At 41.2% G+C, this 21,787-nt stretch overlaps 1 long non-coding RNA gene across 1 annotated transcript in view; it reads left to right on the forward strand.

Annotated features, from left to right (window-relative positions):
- LOC308486085 overlaps nt 1-21,787 on the forward strand; it is a 47,343-nt gene that overhangs the window by 4,057 nt on the left and 21,499 nt on the right. The gene's annotated exons all lie outside the window — the stretch shown is intronic.

Here is a 21,787-nt window from a genome sequence, read left to right on the forward strand (position 1 = left end):
ATTTGGTGAGAAAAATGTTTTAAGTAGATGTAAAATGCTTATTTATTTATGACAGGCTATGAGGTTTATTAAACATGGTAAAGTTAGGTTGGATCTATAAAGCCCATGTAGAAACACCGTGACGGGGTGAGCTCCCATTGTTCTGTCCCAGCTCCTGCCCACCTAGCAGTTCAAAAGCACGTCAAGTGCAAGTAGATAATAGGTACCGCTCCAATGGGAAGGTAAACGGCGTTTCCGTGCGCTGCTCTTAGTCATGCTGGCCACATGACCCGGAAGCTGTCCGTGGACAAACGCTGGCTCCCTCAGCCTATAGAGCGAGATGTGCACGCAACCCCAGAGTCGACCGCGACTGGACCTAACGGTCAGGGGTACCTTTACCTTTAGAAACAAATGCAGTGGTCTCTTGCATATGAAGGTCCATGCCACAATATATAGTCAACTGTTGCACAACACTTTTGATGTGGTAAACATTTTGTCACATTTAATATTGAAACATCCATAATTTATATTCAGGGCATATTCTAATCCCCCCTAATTCCCTAATTCCCCCCTAATTCAAGGGTTTAAAACATCAATAACTACTACTACAGTCATACCTCGGGTTGCAGATGCTTCAGGTTGCGTTTTTTCGGGTTATGTACCGCCGAAACCCGGAAGTACTGGAATGGGTTACTTCCGGGTTTCAGCAGTCGCGCATGCGCAGAAGTACCAAATCATGCTTTGCGATGCGCAGAAGTGCCGAAATGCAACCCACGCGCCGCTGCGGGGTTGTGAACACTGCAGGTTGTGAATGTACATCCCGCACAGATCAAGTTTGCAACCCGAGCGTCCACTGTACTATTGCTACATTAGGAAGTTGGTAATATTCTAGGATATTAACAACATGAACTTTAGGTATGTGCTATGATCTGTGCCACAAAGTCTCATTCGGGTATTTCCTAGAGTTTCATCATATTATTCCAAGGAAGCTCATGTACAGATCTTGAGAGGTAGCTGCTGCTTTTTAATCCACCAGTGAAAATCATTCGGGGAAAGTAAAAAAAGACATTAGTGGAATTGGCTTTTATGGAAAGGTTCTGAAGGGGAAAATCTTGGAATGAAAAACAGCCATTAAATAAGTGATCTTTTAAGTCAGGAATTCCCCTTGTTTGCAGGAGGAAGGACCGTATTGTGAAGTTGGCACTGCTGATCATTGTCAATGCGGGCCAGAGATTCAAGCAATACAGTCATTGTGGTTTGAGAAATGGTACAATATCCTAAATCAGGCATAGGCAAACTCGGCCCTCCTAGCTAACAGGACGAGTAGTCAGGGATGATGGGAACTGTAGTTCCAAAACATCTGGATGGCCGAGTTTGCCTATGCCTGTCCTAAATAGTCAAGGTTTCACATTGGTTGAAATGCTGCAGCTGTGCAAATAAGGAAGGGGTTGCTATTTTAGGTTGAGCCTATATATGAACTCCCCCCCCCCCAAAAAAAAAATACCTGGGGGGAGTCACAAATATGAATTTACAACATACTATAAACCTATAATAGTGTTTTTAAACCAACTAGCGTAGTTTTGTTAATGCAGTGAGCAAATTTAAATGTGTGACATCAGTGCATTCTTATCATGATACTGTCCTTACTGCAGTATTTCTTGGAAATTCCCCTTTTATATTCTCTTTCCAGTGATTCTAACCACATGAATAATTTTTGTAGAGCTTTATTATTTTGTACACAGTTACAACTGCTGCTCTTGTTATTGAGGACAGGTTGTTCTGTATTGCCTTTCATGTTTTGTGGCAGGTTTTTTAATGTTACTTTTAGATTTCTTCCATTATTTCTGATATGATATTATTAATGTGGAATAACCTGTTGGGGGTGAATATCGGAGCCTCCATTAGGTTAACACTGAACATTGTGTTTTAATTGTATTGTGTTTTGATTTGTTGGAAGCTGCCCAGAGTGGCTGGGGTAACCCAGTCAGATGGGCAGCATATCAACAATAAAGTGTTGTTATAAAATTACCTACAATTCTAAGACTCTTCTGCAATTTTCTTGTATTATGACAGAATAATTATTTCATTAATATCTTTTCCATTAAAATATAGAATTATGGAGCATTCCTCAAGGATAATATGGTGTACTGTAAAGATCTGATCATCAATGAAATATAGAAACTCATGTGCTTTGGTTTGCATTTCAAGATATAGATGTATGTATAAGTTGGCTAATACTGTCTTTTAATGGTGTATCTAGGCACATTCTGAATACAGTGGTACCTCGGTTTAAGAACAGTCCGGTGTAAGAACGATTTGGTTTACAAAATCCACAAAACCGGAAATAGTGTCTCAGTTTGTGAACTTTACCTCGGTCTAAGAACGGAAGCCGAACAGTGGAAGGGCACCGGCGGCAGGAGGCCTCATTAGGGAAAGCGCACCTCGGTTTAAGAACTGTTTCAGTTTAAGAATGGACTTACGGAACAGATTAAGTTCGTAAACCGAGGTACCACTGTAGTATGGATAGGACGTATATTTCTTTTTACTGCTGGCTGAAATGACCAGGATTTGTTGCAACAACAAATAAACTTTGACAGCCAGCTATATAGAATGAGACTTTTTCATTTTACATAATTTGTGCTTGTCTGGAGATACTGAAGTGGACAAATATGAAAAACAAGGGATCTTGTAATGTATTGGGGTGTGTGCATAATACAACCCAGTTCCTTGTTTGTCATCTTTCATCAATAGTATCTAGTACACAAGGAAACAGCAGGTCCAGAAAGGAATGGGCTAGCATTCAAAGAAAGCATCTTTTGTAAACACCCAAGTGTTGAATATCTGAAAAATACTGATCACAGCTGGCACAAAATCACAGCAACAAAATGTCTCATGATTGCCATGAGCCTAGTTAAGTATCGGTTTGCTTTTTGCTGCTTTCATAATGTATTCACAAATTGGCTTTCCAGATGATATTTTGCAAACCAGTTCTATATACAGTTAGCAAACAGGTTTCATTTTTAATCTAGGCAGATCGATCTTAACTTTGCAGCAGAGCCAGTTATTTAAAACCACAATCTCTTTATATCCCTCTCAGCACTGAGGGTTCTTTGAATATTTAAATGTAGTGTACCCACCTGGCACAACTCTGCTATTTCAGAATTCTTGTTAACAGAATCTGAAAATCTGTTTAATGTATGCAGGTACCGTTAACAAGCAAATTGTGTAGTAGTCAGTAACATTTAGATCTAAATCTGTGGCCAGATTTAGACACCTACTGAGATGGAGCAAATGTATGTCTGTTCCCTTCAGCGCGTAGTCTATATGGACTAATTGACACACATCTTTATCCTTAAAAAATAAAAAGTGGGATGATCACCCATACAGTGTGTTTGGGCCAATGTGCGTGGAGTCTGCATCTAATACTACAGTGGTACCTCAGGTTACATACGCTTCAGGTTACAGACTCCGCTAACCCAGAAATACTGCTTCAGGTTAAGAACTTTGCTTCAGGATGAGAACAGAAATCATGCTCCGGCGGTGCGGCCGCAGCAGGAGGCCCCATTAGCTAAAGTGGTGCTTCAGGTTAAGAACAGTTTCAGGTTAAATACGGATCTCCAGAAAGAATTAAGTACTTAACCCGAGGTACCACTGTACTTTGTGTTGGATGGACTGCACACCTTCATCACTATTGTGAGAGTTGCAGAAGCAGTTTGGTTAGTTTCTGAACCAGGCTATTGAATATCACTACCTGATAAGACTGCACCTCTTTTTCTATTATAACCACCACAAAATCCCCTATCAATCAATGCTTGGGGTTATGGGTAGTTTTTATTTTTAAGCTTGTTATCTCAGGATTTTGTTTCTCTCCTCCATTCAGTAAATAATTCAGTTGAGTGACCTTTTTAGCATGGAGTATGATTTCTAAAGATTCCCCCTCCCCCCATTAAGGAAAGCTGGGGGCAGGGAGTCTACCAGTCAGTGCAGTTTGAGAAATTATTTTTGAAATTCACAGTATGCAAATAATACACAAGTAGTCAAGGAGACTGCTTCTGTTTCCATAAATTCTTCAGCCTCATTGCATTTTTATGTATATCTAATGATCTTGAGCTACAAATATTTGAAGTGTAATAGCTGCGTTGCACACAACTTAATTTTGACAGTGCTTAGTCCAATATCAGTTTGTCAATAATGGTTAAAAGCAGGGCTTTTTTTCATCTGGAACTCAGTTCCAGTTCATCTCAGGTGGACACCATTGCTATTATAAGAGAACAAAGGAGGCGTTCATTGTGAGTTCCAGCACCTCTTTTTCTAGAAAAATTGCACTGGAAAGGAAGTCTTATGGCTCTTTAGAGCAAGAGTGGGGGCGGTGTTGGATTGCAGCTGCTATCATCCCTGACCATTGGTCATGCTGGCTGAAGCTGATAGGAATTGGACTCCCATCTTCCATCTTGCAAGGCACGTGTTTGTGCCTTAAAGTCAATTTTATTTTGGCATTAAGCTTGCACAGATGAGAGTTCATCCGATGTTAGAAATCCCCCCCCCCCGAATTGCATGCTTTTCATGAAGTGGCATATGCCATAATTATTTTTCTTAGTCTTTAAGATGCTACAAGACGCTTCGTTGTTTTCGTTGCAGCAGATTAGCACGGTTACCCCTTGCCATATCTTGAAGAGCAAAAAAGAGGACAATCCCGAAACCCAGACATTTCCTTTAAAACATGAAAATCCCCCCCAGATGGGCATGTTGGCTCCCCCAAAATAGGACATGTCCGGGATTTCCTGGATGTATGGCGATCCTACCCCTTTGGAAATGGTCACAATTGAAGCAGGCTACAATGGTTGTTTCTTTCTTTTCAGATGTTTTATGTTGCCCAAAATTGCACCAATTGCTGCCCTTATTAAGGCCAAGCTTAAATTAGTGGTGACATTCAGCAACTCTGAAGTGGGGTTACTTTTTTTGTTTTGCCCCCGCAAAAATAGAGTCCCTGAAGCTGCTATTACCATTTAAAGGCAAGCTGATATTGGTACTAATATTAACTTACAATGGGAGTGCATGTTGGGAGTATAGTGAAAGGCCCCAACACTGGTTAATACTCTGGTCCTGATTCTATTAGACTCATCAGTCACAGCTGTTGTAAAAGTATGTGAAAGATTGAGATTTAAAATGCATGATTGCCCTGAGCATTGCTGTGGTGCATGTAGGGTAGAATCCTTGTGAAACAGCAAAATCAAAGCCAACATAATTTAGGATTTGTTGACTGAATTTAATAAAATGGATCCAGTAATTACATAATTTTAATAATGCTTGTTTTTAAAAATTTTGTTTAGACTCCCGCAGAGTTAAAAATATGAACATCTCAAGGGGGAGGAGGGAGTTAAAATACCGGTAATGGTACGTTAGACCTTATTCTGCCAGCAAGCAGAAGGCTCTTGTTCTGTCCCTTGCAACTGCCAAATAATGAATTTGAACAGAGCTTCTGAGGAATTAAAAAATCCTGCATGATTTCTCCACTCCCCTTCCTGCAAGTACTCACTGAAAACAGGAACAACAAAAGTCTAAACCAGAAAAACCAGCACCAAAATTAGGGCAGAATCCAAAAGGTGAATGGGCTTCTGTATACACCATTGCTTTTTAGGAAAACCACATTAGGAGCATGGTGAAGCACAAGGCAAAGGAGTCTGGAAAGTTCTTTCAATGGGAAATGCTACCAGGCTAACCCTTGGCTAAAAGCTTTAAGGACTGGATAAGGCAGAAGTCAAATAAGTATTCCTACGTGATCAACTAACTAAAAATGCTTAACTTTTGTGGGTGATGACACAGAAAATGGTCCAAGGTCTCATGAGACAGTTCTTGCTGAAGCTAATCCATTCTTTGGACCCCTCACTAATTCAGAACTGGAAAGCCTGGTGGAGGTGTGCTCATCTGGCGATTGGTTTTGCACACTCGGACATTATAAGTGCTTTGTTCGTACAGTGACTAAGCAACTCTCAGCCAGTGCTGTCCGGTGCCCACTGAGACCACTACAATGGAAGATGGGAAGACCAACAGTAGATGGAACCTGAGCCAATGATGGGCAGAGTCAACAATTGTAGTTTGGGCCTCATCAACACTAAGCTTGGGACAACAACAAAATCCAGTCCAAAACCAGCTTATATTCTGGGTTGTAAGTGATGTTGCAATGTTTTTTAAAATTATTACCACCAGGGCTTTTTTTGAGCTGGAACTCAGTACGTGCAACTTTCACACATGTGCAAGTGACTAGAAATACCCTAAAAAGCAAGCAGACAAAACCAAACCCAAATCAGACCTAGGAAGGTTTTAATGCTCATTAGCAACAGAATGTTGACTTGGGACAGGGAAATGGGGGGAGGGATGATATGGCCACTTGAAGGTGAACATCGCTAGAAGTTGGCAGGAACTCTGTGCGGTGTGTTGCTGTCAAGAGGTGTGAATACGTTCTAGCATTTTTTTGGTGTGTCTCGGTGACGTGTAATGCATAACATTTGCCGTAGAATTAACATCTGCTACGTTCTGTTCCTTTTGAGTTCTACATGTAGCTGGTTCTTAACTATGTTAAAAACTCTGGTTTTATTTTTTGTTGTTTTAAACCAGCAGGGTATGGAAGAAAAACACTTGTCTCTCATTACTCCTGCAATAATAGAAGTAGAGGGTGTATGTATTTGTGCAATCATGCCCAATCAAAGGGACATTATCAGAATGGTGTTTTAATTATCCAGATGAAAAAAATGCTGTTATCTCTTGTGCACCAAACAGTTTAATAAAGTTCCAGAGAGGTATTGCGTAACTATGTTGCATTGACAGCCTATAATTAAGGGGCAGATGGAAAGCAGTAAGACTGAAGAGTGAGATGCTGCATCAATCAGAATGTGTGGAGTGAATCTGCTGAAATAGGCTAGTGGGCAGGGAGGATTAGCTGCTGTGCTCCCTGCTCCTATAATTTGGAGCTGGTGTTTTTCTAAAGTGGAATGAGTTCCACTAGCCTAGAAAAGTCACAGGAAAACAAGTACCTAGCAATGTTGTAATTGTAGCAAATAGAGTACTACATATGGTTGCATCAGAGGTCAGGTTTAGCATTTGTTCCACATAGATTTGGTACCAGCTAGATACCTTATATGGATAATACATTCAACTGGCAACCATCCCAAAAGTGCAGGTGCTTTTCTCTCACATCAAATTTAGTCCTTAAGCTGCAGCTTGCCTCATGCAGCTGCCTCTTCCTCCTTCCTTCTAGCTGTAAGTTCCCTTGTTCTAACAGTGTGGTTTAATTGGTTTATACCATGACATAAAGCTGCACAGACCAGAATGTACATGTTTTGTTTTCTTACATTTGTCCATCATGGAATTCAAGGTGGTACACATGTGGCTATCCAGATGTTGACTAGACCCAGACTTGCTTAGCTTCAGCAAAGCAGTGGCCTCTTGTGCCTTCAAACCACACCCAGTTGGTTCCTATTTCCAGTGGTGCCTCGGGTTACATACACTTCAGGTTACAGACTCCGCTATCCCAGAAATATTACCTCGGGTTAAGAACTTTGATTCAGGATGTGAACAGAAATCGTGCTCCGGCGGCGCGGCAGCAGCAGGAGGCCCCATTAGCTAAAGTGCTTCAGGTTAAGAACAGGTTTAGGTTCAGAACGGACCTCCGGAACGAATTAAGTACTTAACCCGAGGTACCACTGTATATTCTTTCCTGCATTAAGAACATTTGCAAGTGGTACAAAGGGCATAAACTGTTGTTTTTTTAATATTGTGTTTGAAAATTTCCATTGTTAGAAAACTTATAGGGTTAAGAGTGGTACCAAGCTGTCATAAATGTAAAAACATCAGCTTAAAGAAACTCTGAAGCTTCCACTCACTTAACAGTCTTTCGCCCTGTGCAATCTTGCCCTTTCCTTCTGTCGCTAGACAAGGTTGGTAAAGGTTACCTTGAAAATAAAAAGGAAGCCTGCTGGTGCTCTTCAGATGTGAAGAGGGAGGAGCAACATTCTACCTGAGAAGAAGCGCTTGAAAAATTTGTATGTGAAAAGGTAGAGAAGGCTATGAACTAAAGTCATCAGCGAGGGTTTTGTCAGTAAGAGCTAAGAATATGCTATTCCCTTTTAATAGTAAATATAGAATCCAGAGAACAATGTTAGAATCCACATGTTTTACCTTCATTATGGACCTAGATTATTTTCACTGATCATGTTAGTTAATAAAGACATAATTACTCAAAGCTAATTCTAACTAACAGCAAACGAACCTGAAATGGGCAAGAGATCTATAATAACCATATATGATCAAGACTACGCATCCTTGAGGGAACAATGCTCCGCATTTTTGGTGGGGGAGGACATTTTCTTTTACAATAGAGCTTCGCTTTCTTCTAAGCTAGTATTACTTCTGACTTTTTTATTTGAAGAATTAGACATGTATTTGGCAGCTCCTCAGGGCAGGTGTCATCTTTCACAGTACAGCACTCCACAAAGAACAACTGTAATGCAAATCACTGTGGTAAAAGTGTGCCTGAATGGAATCTAAAATAATGTGGGGAGCAGTTTGAAAGTTGATGACGAAGTGGGCCCTGGTAGTAGGTTCACTCTCCAATACGATTTGCAGCAGAAGTAGAGGACACTGGGGCCATTCATAATTTTCATCCTATACCAGGGATCTCTGAAAAGACTGCTGAAATTTTCCTTGAACAACAGAGAAATGGCCAAATGTATTGGGTTCTAACCAACTTGCCAAGGTAGAAGCTTCACAGAACTCAGTAGAAGTTGCATCTTCTGAGAAGACCTATGTGGTCTCTCTGATGAGAACTTCAAACCCGGGAGAGTTAGGAGGCACTTCTGTAGCTAAGAAGCACTTCCACCTTTGCTTTTATTTCTTAAACCCAGCCTCCAGATGGGTAACTTCAAACCAGCCTCCATACAGTCCAGTTTTTCATTTAATTCTTTGGTGATGCTCTCATGAACTTGAGGCCTTGTAATGGTGATGGCTTAGGCTAATGGCCAAGGAAATGGTGTGCTTTGACAAACAGCAGAATGTGCCTCTTTCCAGAGGCAGAGGCTTTCCACTTTCCCCACTGTGTTGTGTCCCAAGAATATCATCACACTTTGTCAATACCGCTGTTTGACAGCAGTGACTTCCAGCCATGCCACCCTGATAGATATGACAATCACACTTAGGGAACAGAAGTGAAGGTGGGACAATCTTACCCCTGTGACACCTTGGCCCATAGCAGATGACCTTGTTCTTCCTCTAGGTGACAAATAAGTGACAAATACAGAAATAGGGGTCCATAGTTGGCTGGCACTTTTAGTTTTGCTGCTTTTGCAAGCTGGAATTCCCAAAATCTGCAATTCACCTCCCTGTATGCTGAGGTCCTAAGCAGACCACCCTCTGCCTGTTTTTTGTTGGGTTTTTTTTGAAGAAGACAGAAAGGAAAAAAATCATATGTTGAATGTAGTTGGATCATCAGTGACTAGCTGATGAATACAAATTGGTGAATATGATATCTTACAAGACGCTTAACTGTAAATAAATAAGTAAATTAAATTAACAAATACCTATCTGATCTGTGTTACTGTTCTTCACTCTGTCCACTTTCAAATTATTTCTGTTTAAAATTCTATAGCCGCCTGCTAATAACTTTACTGGCACCAATTTATGCAGGCAATATATGATGACAAGATAATTGCTGGTGCCAAGCATCCTCTTCTGTCACCTCTGAGGGTCATCTCACCTATTACTCAGGTTTGCTCTAAAAAAGAAGCTACTTGCCAACCAGAATTTCCTAATAGGTATGCTTGCATGATGCATATGTTTGCCAACACATTTGTCACAGAGTCACACTACAATAGTGAAATGTTATGCCAGCAAAAGCTTGGTATAATCAAATTTGGGCTACAGTCCTAAATTCAGTTAGCTGGGAGTAAACCCCATTGAGTTCAGTGGGAATTCTATGTAGGCATGCATAGAATTGCTCTTTTAATTTAAAGCTTCCATTTGTTTAAAAACTCTATATTGAAGCTTCCCAATTACTGTGATGCATTGACTGCTGTTGAAGATGTTTGGAAGTTTCAGCTAAGTGCAGATGACAGTAGCCAGACTTTTGATTGTGCAGCTCATTTGGATCACATCTCAAGTTCTAAAAGAATAGTGCTGGCTGCCTGTTTATTGCCAAGCCCAATTTGAAGCACCAGTACTTAACTTCAAACCACATGGGATCCATCTGAAAAAGTTTCTCCTCACATATCAGTTTCTTCCACACTTGGAAGATATTCTGCTGGTCCTCTTTTATGGATGCCTTAACCTTCAGAGATGAAGTAGATATGATCTACAGAAAGAACTTGGTGGGGGTTGTATTACTCCAGTGATGGGATGCTTTTCCCTGGGAGACTCTCACCTGGTCCCATGCTAGTAGTATTACCTTCCAGGTAGCAGGTGGAAATCCTTTGTATTCTTTGAAGAATGTTTTAAGTATGGTGCAACTGTAAACTTTTATCTCTTTGTTTCACAGGGTTATGGGGCTGTTATATGTGAAACATCTAGAAATAGTTTTTGACGAAGGGTAGTGTATAAATGCTTTAAATAAATACATACCCATATGCCTGCATGGCTGTGTGCCCCTGTATAGATCACGATGGTCACCTAGATCACCTGGGGAAATTCTACTTGTAACACTACCCTACAGAATACCACATGGCTGTAACCCCAAAACAGGCATTTTCTGCTATTGCTTCTGTGTTGTGGAATGCCTTTCCATCTGTCATACCTGAATCAGCAGTCCCCAGTTGCTTCAGATGCCTTGTAAATATTTATTTTGCCCAAGATTTCCCTGATTCTTCAGATAGGACTCCAATGTACAAGTTCCCTGAATTTCTGTCTTTCCTTGTTTTTATAATGTTTTATTGGTTTCAGGTTGCCTTTTTAAAGGGTGATGTTTTATATTGTACATAGTGCACACCACTTAGAGATTTTAAAAATATGAAGCACTGCTTTTAAATAGAAAATACACTGTATGAGTAAAGCGGAATTGGCTAGCCCTGAGTCTTGAAAGCGGTGGGTGAGAAGCAATTAATACTGAGAATGTTCATTGCTTGTTCTACAAGCCAAAAGGGCCATCCATTCTAATAGTTTTGACCATATTACTGCCACTGTGGTCTCCCTGCGCTATACAAAAGTTATACTGCAGTTATACCTGGAATTGAACATATCTGTTTACAAAAGGGATTTCTATACAGCTTTTCATGTGGCATACCAAAGTGTTGTGCAACATGATTAAAACATTAAGCACCAAGCAAAGCACACAGAGAGAGTCACAGAATAAGCATGATGATAAAAAGGAATTAATGAACCAGTGATCAACAATGAAGAAACATATTTAACTGCTGACAAAAGCACATTATGGAGGTTGCTCACCCGATCTGTGAGGGGAGACGGTCACTGCAGAGGAAGCCATTTCCCTGTTAATGCAAGGTGGATCAGAGCAGCCATAGTTCCACCTAGAGCAGCTCTTCTACAGACCTCGGTGCACAGGTAGGTTCACGTGGGAGGAAGCATTTTCTCAGGTAATTAAGTTCTAGTTGTTCAAGGCTTTATTGGATGATAACAGAACCTTAAACTTAGCTCTGCAGCAAATTGGAAAGCAGAGCAATACCTTCAGGAGTGGTTAACATGAATGGTCTAGAATGCAATAGTAGGTAGACCTAGATCAGCATTCTGTACCAACTGCGACTTCCAAACCACGCTTAAGGGCTGATGCAACTCTCTGGGACACAAGTGACAATGATGGCTCCAAGGGCAACTACTTAACGTTTCTAAGGGGAAAGTTCAGCCCTGTCCAGAACAGACAATATCCCTGATTCCCTGATCTGGGATGCACTCACCCAAAGGGCCTCTGTCTTTATTGCCACCATATTTAATTATCCACCATCACATACACACACACCAAACTTCCCAACACAAACATTTAAAAAATATTTTCAGAATTCATTTTTCAATCTGAAAGTGTTCTAGTTCTGCTTGCATTACAAAACTTGTGTGTGTGTGCATGTACGTGTGTGATACTAGGAGTGCAGATTTTTGTCCACAAGACAACAAATGATTTTATTTTCATTCATGCTGTCCTTACTTTAAAATGAGTGCATTGTACTTGGCCAAGTCCATCTGCACCTGTGAGATCATTTGACCTGTGCCATGTTTGTGTAGTATTCGGCTCCTGATGCAACTAATGGAGTGACTCATGGGCTAAATCATGCCTGTTGCCACAGGCATGTGGAAGAGGGAGGTAGAAGTTGAGCTCTGCATTTATTATAATATAACTTTGCCTGTCAGAGTGTCTGCACCAGGAAACTCCCTTGCTGTTTGTGAAGATGTCACAACTGAACCGAGCTAGAGAACACCACACAAATTCATTGTGGAAGCACATGAAGCAATTGCTCAGTGGAGCCTAGCAAACAATCAGAAAGCAAAAGATGTGCCAGGCAGCAATAATTTTCTTGAAGTGGCCAGCAGACACAGGTAGAAACAGGTTTTGTCTTGACACAAATACCATAATTGGAACTGTCAAAATTGTTGCTTGCTAAATTAATGGTGTGCGCGCAGTGCTTCTGTTCTGTAGCAAACAAAAGGGATGACCTGTACCATAATGTACCAGTCCACTAATGCGTTCCAGAGCAACATTCTGGAGAACCAAGTATGTAGAGTACGGTGTGTCCCCCAGTATCTCCTACTTTCTGTTCCTGCCCAGTACCTATTTGTACTGGTTTAAGCTTGCCTACACTGAACAGCTTAAGCATGCCCATATTTCAGTGGATACCAGGGCCAGACACCCACCCACCCTTGAGGAGAGGTGCAAAGAGCAAGTATTCATTGTGAGTGAGTAAACTTGGTGTAGCGCCTGGTGTAGGTGCCTTTGTTTTCCATTTGTGGGGGAGGGCTTGAAGGGCGCACCATTTTACACCCCTTCCTTTTTCGGCTCTTAGATATGGTGGTCATTTGGCAGCCATTTTGTGGTAGGCAACGATGACCTTTTCTCAAAATGCCATATAAGCCCAGTGGCCTGAAAAGTTTGGTAGCCACCGGTGTGAGAGTTAAAACTTACTTTGTAGCGGGAGTAAAAGCTAATGTTTTTGAACAGCCACAATCAGCAGGTACTATACAAAGAGCAATGAAGGTAACATCCCTGTGATCTAAAAGTGGTACCTCAGGTTACATACGCTTCAGGTTACAGACTCCGCTAACCCAGAAATAGTACCTCGGGTTAAGAACTTTGCTTCAGGATAAGAACAGAAATCGTGCTCCGGCGGTGCGGCAGCAGTGGGAGGCCCCATTAGCTAAAGTGGTGCTTCAGGTTGAGAACAGTTTCAGGTTAAGAACGGACCTCTGAAACGAATTAAATACGTAACCAGAGGTACCACGGTACCACAAAAATGGAAAGCAAAAGGATTGAAAATGGGAGGTGAGTCATAAAGCTGAAGGGGGGGGGAGAAAAACACACAAAGGCTGTAGCAGCCCTAAATGCAGTCCAGGCTTGTTCATTAGGGCATATAGGGCAATGCCTCACCAACCTCGCTCTTGCCATCAACAGGCACCCCCTACATGTCTTCCTATTTGTGTCCAGGCCAGGGGATCAGATTCCACTTTATTTCTTACTGTAAGTCCAGTTCAGTGGGTCTATTCTGCATATGATTTAGTTGGGTGTCACCCAGAGTCTTTAAAGGGTACTGCATTTAATTTAGATTGTTGGTCCTCACTGGCCATTCCTGCTGTATATTCAGCTTTGGGAACATTATGCACGAGGTACCTTCCTGTCTGAATTTCTGTAGCATCTACAAAATGTTCACATTCCCATCCACTCACCTCTTTTGAATTGGACATGCCATTCAGACAATGCATCTAGGACGACTTCTTTTTTTTAATTCCCTTTTTCCCCTAGAAGCATAAAGAATAAGTAATTTGCCACCACAGCAGCAAATTACAGACACAATGTTTGCAGAGACATCCTCATTTTCCTTTGCAAGTAAAGGAATATTTTCAAAGGCACAAGGAGCAGTGTCTGGGAGAATTATGCAGGCACTATTTCACTACCAAAAAGAATTAACTTCTCTTTTTCTTCCTTCCACACTACATTGTATATAATGGCTCGCCTACAAATAAGTTGGCCAAAGAAACTCTGGCTGCTTTTCAAGAACTGCCGAGGCATCTACCAAGTATTGAGAAAATATAATCACTTCCACTGGTAGCAGCTCATCTACTATTAATATCTCACATTAGTTTCCTGGGTGTATATGTGTGCCTGCATAGAAAAGGATAAACATTGGCCGTAAAGTCTCAACATCGGGAGGGGGGCTTCACTAGATTAAAAAGATCAGTTTTTATCTGTTTTTATTTGTGTTGCTCACATGACAAAAATGGCAGTTGATTCCCACTCATCCCTATCTATCTCATACAGAAAGAGAGAGAGAATTCAGTGGGGTTTACGTGCTAGAAAGCATGGTTTAGGTTAGGCATACTCTCCAGTTAACATGAATTCTGGGATTTAAAAACCCAACAGTTCTGTTTAAGTGAGGAGTGTATTTATTATTTATAACACTTTTCACTGCTGGTTTCAAAGGGCTTAAGAACAGCATGGCACAAAACAGAGTTAAAGTACTGTGAGACAATATTAACGTGTGAACTGCTTTGGTATTACTTTTTGTGCTGAAAAGCACGGTAATCCTAATCATCTCTACTAAGTTTCATTGGAGGTTAAGGGGTGATATGATAGCCATGTTCAAATATATAAAAGGATGTCACATAGAGGAGGGAGAAAGGTTGTTTTCTGCTGCTCCAGAGAAGCGGACACGGAGCAATGGATCCAAACTACAAGAAAGAAGATTCCACCTAAACATTAGGAAGAACTTCCTGACAGTAAGAGCTGTTCGACAGTGGAATTTGCTGCCAAGGAGTGTGGTGGAGTCTCCTTCTTTGGAGGTCTTTAAGCAGAGGCTTGACAACCATATGTCAGGAGTGCTCTGATGGTGTTTCCTGCTTGGCAGGGGGTTGGACTCGATGGCCCTTGTGGTCTCTTCCAACTCTATAATTCTATGAATTCACTGGGGCATGCTCCCAGGTAAGTAGGGATAGCATTGCAAGCCTAAGCAATGAAGGCCAGAAGTGCTTTGCCTGTTTGCAGAGTATCAGAAGGAAACCCCACAGAACAACCCCCCTACCGCCTTCAGAAATGGAACCAGGTAAAAAAAAGGTAAAGGACACCTGAATGGTTAAGTCTAGTCAAAGGTGACTATGGGGTTGCGGCACTCATCTCACTTTCAGGCCAAGGGAGCCATCATTTGTCCACAGACAGCTTTCAAGGTCATGTGGCCAGCATGACTAAGTCGCTTCTGGCGCAATGGAACACCTTGACAGAAACCAGAGCGCATGGGAAGACCATTTACCTTCCCGCCACAGCGGTAACTATCTACTTGCACTTGCATGCTTTAGAATTGCTAGGTTGGCAGGAGCTAGGACAGCAATGGGAGCTCACTCCGTCACGAGGATTCGAACCGTTGACCTTCTGATTGGCAAGCCCAAGAGGCTCAGTGGTCTAGACCACAGCACCACCCGCCTCCCTTTATGGAACCAGGACAAGGTGATATCCCATATTTGTGTGCCACAAAGGCAGTCTGGAAGGACATGCATGACTGATGGCACTGAATCACAGATGTAGCGGAGAATCAAAGAGACATGAAGAATTGAGGCTTTTATGAACGCACCATCGTTTCAAAAAGCACGGAAGTTGCAAGTTAAAAGCTTTTGCTATCCTTCAGAAATGGATGATGAAAGTCTGTTCAGCTACTTTGGCTCTTAACAAATTCAGATGTGATGAGAGGGACTGTATGGCATGAAGCTCTGCTCACTATTTGCAACACAGAAGGGCAGAGAGGTCCTGACTTCCTTGTACAAAGACCTTCAAAAGCATAAGACAAAGATGGGCTTGGCTTATGTCAAAGATTTTTCAAAGGAGAGGAATCGAGTTCACTCTGACAACACAGACAACCAAAAAACAAGAGAGATGTCGGGAACGATGACTGGTGGCTGAGAATGAAGTATTTGAGTGCATGCTGTCTCTGTCAGCCTGGCACAATTTTTATGTTGGTCTGAAATGTGTTAGAATCTTGTATCTTGGAGGAAAACCAGTATCTGCTAAAGCAGACCTTTGAGAGCAATCTCTAAGGCAATAGGTCTGTTTGGTCCCCTGGGGCATTCTGGCTTATCTATGCTATTTTTGTAGTGTAGGCAAGCAACGCTCACAGCAGGAAAGGGATTCAAAAAGGTAAGGCCAATAAAAGAGGGACTATCTCTGAGCTGCAGAATACCAAGCACACATGCATTCCTTTCCACTGATACTGGCAGTAGTTGGTGAAGATAAATAATAAGAATTATATATTATTATTATTTCCTTTGGTGGCGATAGGTGTCCTCAGGACTAAGGACTGTGCAGATGGCAACTTTCCTCGTGTGCCTCTTAATAAACTCTCATGTAAATAAAACAAGTATTCTTAATTTTCCTTATTATTTCCTGCAAGAGGTATTAAGAGTGACTGCTTTTTCTGGCACCCTTGTTTATCACAGAACATTTGTGAAGCGCTACATTCCCCTTTTCTTTTAAATATAATAAGTGATAATTACCCCCCTTGGGTACACCTTGCCCGCTGCTGCCTAACACACATGGCAAGTTGTTTTCTAGAATAGGCTTGAAATGAGGATAGTGTCACACATGTGGAATTAAATATGAATATACCCCAATTAACGCACAAGCCCAAGCAACTGTAGGAGAAAGTTGTCAGTGTCATTTTCAGTGTCTCCTGTTTCCACATTAGCTAAAGAGACACCCATCCTAAGGATTTTCTGGCCCAGTACACTGTGTGAAATGGGCCCTCAAACCCACTAGGAAAAGAGGACACAATTTGCATAAAAGTTGTGTATTTTTTGTTTCTATTGTGAATTTGTGTCCTCTTTTCCTAGTGGAGTGGAGGACCCCCAAATAAATCCATGGACTCATGTTAAAATGTCTGCGGAGGCAGAAAGTGAAGAGATGAAGTTTGACTCATAACTGTTGTTTCCCATAGCAAGAAAAGGCTTAAACCGTTGTACATCTATCTGTTAAAGGTACCAAGGACCCTGCTTTTCCCCATTGCCAGCTCTAATGCAACACTTAGACTTCAATCCTGTAATGGGAGTAAGCTCCATTAAAAACAGACTTATTTCTGAGTAATATAATTAATAATAATACAGTGGTACCTCGGGTTACATACGCTTCAGGTTACAGGCTCCTCTAACCCAGAAATAGTACCTCGGTTTAAGAACTTTGCTTCAGGATGAGAACAGAAATCGTGCTCCGGCGGCGTGGCGGCAGCTAGAGGCCCTATTAGCTAAAGTGGTGCTTCAGGTTAAGAACAGTTTCAGTTAAGAATGGACCTCCAGAAGGAATTAAGTTCTTAACCTGAGGTACCACTGTAATTTATTATTTATACCCTGCCCATCTGGCTGGGTTTCCCTAGCCACTCTGGGTGGCTCCCAACAGAATATTAAAAACAGAATAAAACATCAAACCTTAAAAACTTCCCTAAACAGGACTGCCTTCAGATGTCTTCTAAAAGTCAGATAATTGTTCATTTCCTTGACATCTGATAAGGGCGTTCCGCAGTGAAGGAACCACCAGGCTGCCCTCAGAGCTGGACCTCAGTGTCTGGGCTGAACGATGGGGGTGGAGATGCTCCTTCAGGTAGTAGACTTGTATACCATAGTGCTGTCAGTTAACTATGCCTCAAATGCTTAAGTGCCTGGTCTTTAGGTTTAACTAAGCATCCTGGCAAAGTTATCCAAGTCTCCATCTGTTCAATAACTGTTTATAATTGTTTTTGTACAGTGGTACCTCAGGTTAAGAACTTAATTCGTTCTGGAGGTCCGTTCTTAACCTGAGGTACCACTTTAGTTAATGGGGCCTCCTGTTGCCGCCACGCCGCCGCCGCACAATTTCTGTTCTCATCCTGAAGCAAAGTTCTTAACCCGAGGTACTATTTCTGGGTTAGTGGAGTCTGTAACCTGAAGCATCTGTAACCCGATGTACCACTGTATATGGAATTACTTTTAGTTGTTTTATACATGGAACTGGTTCAGTTTTTACATTTTTCTTGCTTTATGGTGTTGTAACTGTTTGATTTGCTTTTATAATTGTGTATTTTATTGTTGCAAAACACCCTGATAAACGTATGGTAAAGAGCAGGTATGGAATCTAACTGAACAGACTTGCTTTCCGCACTGGGATTTTTGCAGTATGGAAAGTGACAGGGAAAGTATGGGAGAACAAATCATAATGAATGCTCAGTAAATTGCCAACACCCTGCCAACAGATCAGAATAATAAATTATTATTATTATTTGTACCCCAGCCACTCTGGGATAACTGCTTCCAGCACATATAAAAACATAAAACCTTAAGCCTTAAAAAGCTTCCCTATACAGGGCTGCCTTCAGATGTTTCCTAAATGTTAGGAAAGTCTTCACATCTGATGGGAGGGCATTCTACAAGGTGGGCACCTATACCAAGAAGGCCCTCTGCCCCATTCCCTGTAGCTTCACTTCTCGCAATGAGTAAACCGCCAGAAGGCCCTTGACGCTGGATCTTAATGTCTGGGCTGAACGGTGGGGGCTCCTTCAGGTATACAGGGCTGTATATCCAATAAATGGAAGTGGCCTGAGGCCAGTGACACTTACTCCTAGGTAAATGCATATAGTATTGCAATCTGCGCTTTGATCTCAAGCATCAGTGATTATCCTGCCCAGAGAATGTGTTCTGTGGTCATTTGTGCTATGTATGTATATCTCTCTATATATATTCCAAGAGATAATTGATGCTCAACTGTCAGCATCAAACAAGTTCTGCCAACTGATGGGCCATTGACTGGAATGAGAGTGAATCAGCAAACATGCTCATTAACCCATGGCCTGTTTATTCTCACATTTTTGAATGCCAAAACGTTTTCCGTTTTAAATAATATTCTCCATGTGAAAAATTCCTATGAAGATGCTCCCTGTTACCATGAATCTATTTTAATTTTTCTACAGTTGGAAAAATGATACACATTCACAATTGTTTCTCTAAAAAAATACTCGTGTGGATTTTTCAATTTTTCATCTATACATTGATGACCCTGGTGACTTGTATATGCTCATGTATTCTTTTCCCTTTCTTTTCTTTCATTCTGGATTTTAGTGTCCCTTTCAGCTCCTTTTGTTCTATTCATTCATGGCTTTCAGAATGCTCCATTATCCCGAGGCTCTTCCCTCTCCCCTTAAAGTCTCCTTAAATACACTTTTTAAAGGTTGTCTCATGCAATGCTCTACTTGTATCAGTGCTTGCCTTCTCAGCGATATCCATATAAATTACCTTAATTAATGAGCGGGTTTTCTCCATACATGAAATTCTCCTGAAAGCGCATCGTATTTCATTTCTAGAATGCTTTTTCCTCATTCTGTGTTTGAACATTACCCTTAACTCCAAACAACTGTGGAAGTATGTTTTCCTTCAGTTGGCTCTTCACACAATGGTTGTTTTTAGGGGGATTTTTGGCGGGGGGGGGGTTGGCCAAAAAGTCACTATTGCACTGTAGACTGTCAGCTGGATGGCAAGTCTTTAAATGCCCTCAAAAGTTGGCAGGAATCCATGAATCCCTTGATTAAGTTACCAACAATGATATACTCCTCGAGGTGGGGATGCTGTAGCCCAGGATTCCTCACACTTGGCCCTCCAGATGTTTTGAGACTACAATTCCCATCATCCCTGACTATTGGTCCTGATAGCTAGGGATCATGGGAGTTGTAGGCCAAAATAATGCTGGACTCCCAACTTCTGTCATCCCCTGCAAGCATAACCAGTGGTTAGGAATAGTAGGAATTGCAATCCAACAGCAGCGGGGTGGTCACATGTTTTTTAACACCACTTTGCATTTACGGAAATGGGCATATAAGCGAGACTCAGCGCAATTGTCTCAGTAGTTCATCAGGGTTGATCACTCCTGTGAGAAAATGTGTGAATTCTATGTACCGTATTTTTCGCTCTATAACACGCACCCGACCATAACACGCACGTAGTTTTTAGAGGAGGAAAATCCATAGGCATGCCACCTGTAGGCATTCCCTCCATAACACGCACAGACATTTCCCCTTACTTTCTAGGAGGAAAAAAGTGAGTGTTATGGTGCAAAAAATACGGTATGTGGTTTGCCTCCCTTCAAAGCCAGTTGATATCAATTCAGTTCATTAAGTTTGGATTCTTTCTGCTTGAATACTAACTAAAACACTCCTAATTGGTTCAAAACCATCTGATTAATGATCCAGCTCTAGCTGAAATGAATCTGGCGTTCAGTGGAAAGGGGTGCAATTCTTCCTTGAGCAACGTTGAGATACCAGTTGGCTGGATGCTGCAAAGCAGATCTGTTATTACCATATCAAGGTGATTGGTGACACATAAGTAGTGAGAGCAGAAGACTGGCGAGGATGGATGGTAACCAAATGTATTGACCATTGCCAGAGAAACAGAAATGAAGAATAACCTCTACGCAAACGAGTAAAAGTCATTCTCATGACTCTCATAACTAGGTAGGGGTGAATCTGGCAATTTCATTTCCCCTCGTTCTCATTTTTCCAATCAAATTCTGTCTGCAGTCTGCATTTTAAAAAAATCATTATGAAATTATACCGCAATTTTAGGGCATATTTCTCATTAATATGCACATTTTTGCAAACCAATTTCCCTCAAAACAACGTATGTAACATGTTTTTATGCACACACTACCCCATGTATATGTATTTTTGTACACATTACTTGGCTGGAGAATGCCATGCAAAATTCAGAAATATGCAAATTTCAATGGGTGGCTTGTATTTTGGTTTGCACATCACTTCAGAAAGAGCATATCAGGCAGAGTTGCCTTGAAATGCAAACAAAGTTCACCATCTTTACTCATAACAAAATTCTTGAGATGTTACTAAATATCTGCACCAATCTGAAATATTACTGTTGCTCTGTTTAGCTGCCCCATACATAATTTGCTTCAGTTAATAAATGCATGGACAGACAATGCTTGCTAAGTCTTCTCAGCTCTCTGGAAACTCATGAGATGCGAGACTCCAGATAACTGAAGCAATTTTTGGTGTGTGTCTATTTATTTTCTCATCCCTTTTACTTTACAACTGTTTTAGACTCCTTCCGACTCCTATGCATTGCTGCTTTGTCTTACTTTTGGTTCTTCTTACAGAGATGATCACCACCACCAGATTATTTCTTAAAATAAAAGCTTTAAAACGAAGTTGGAAGTTTCCTGTGACCTCATTCCCTGCCTCACTAACCCCAGAACTATTTTGATATCGAACTTCTGTGATGCAGTTTAATCTTTCTGACATGCATGAGTTAAAATGTGGTTTTCAGAAACCATACATCAAGTCGTTTGCCAACCTCTCCTCTTGTTGTCCAACTGTGTTCAGCTTCAACATAGCTGCACCTGTTGCTGACACCTGCTTGTCAGCAACAGGTAATTTTAATTGTGTCAGCAATGCAAGAGAAACTTTATTCCGGCTGAAGAGCTTAATTGGAGAAGAGCAAAGTTATCCATAGCCAAAAGAGTGAGCTTCATTTACTGTATTGTTCTAAAAGCCATACTTTATGTATTTGGATAATTATGCCTACCTTTTTAATGCATGTTTCTATTGCCAATTTTTAAACATTTCATTGTATTTAACCTAAACTACTTAAGATT

This window comes from Podarcis pityusensis, assembly GCF_964106645.2.
Source record: "Podarcis pityusensis genome assembly, chromosome: 10".
Taxonomy (NCBI): domain Eukaryota; kingdom Metazoa; phylum Chordata; class Lepidosauria; order Squamata; family Lacertidae; genus Podarcis; species Podarcis pityusensis.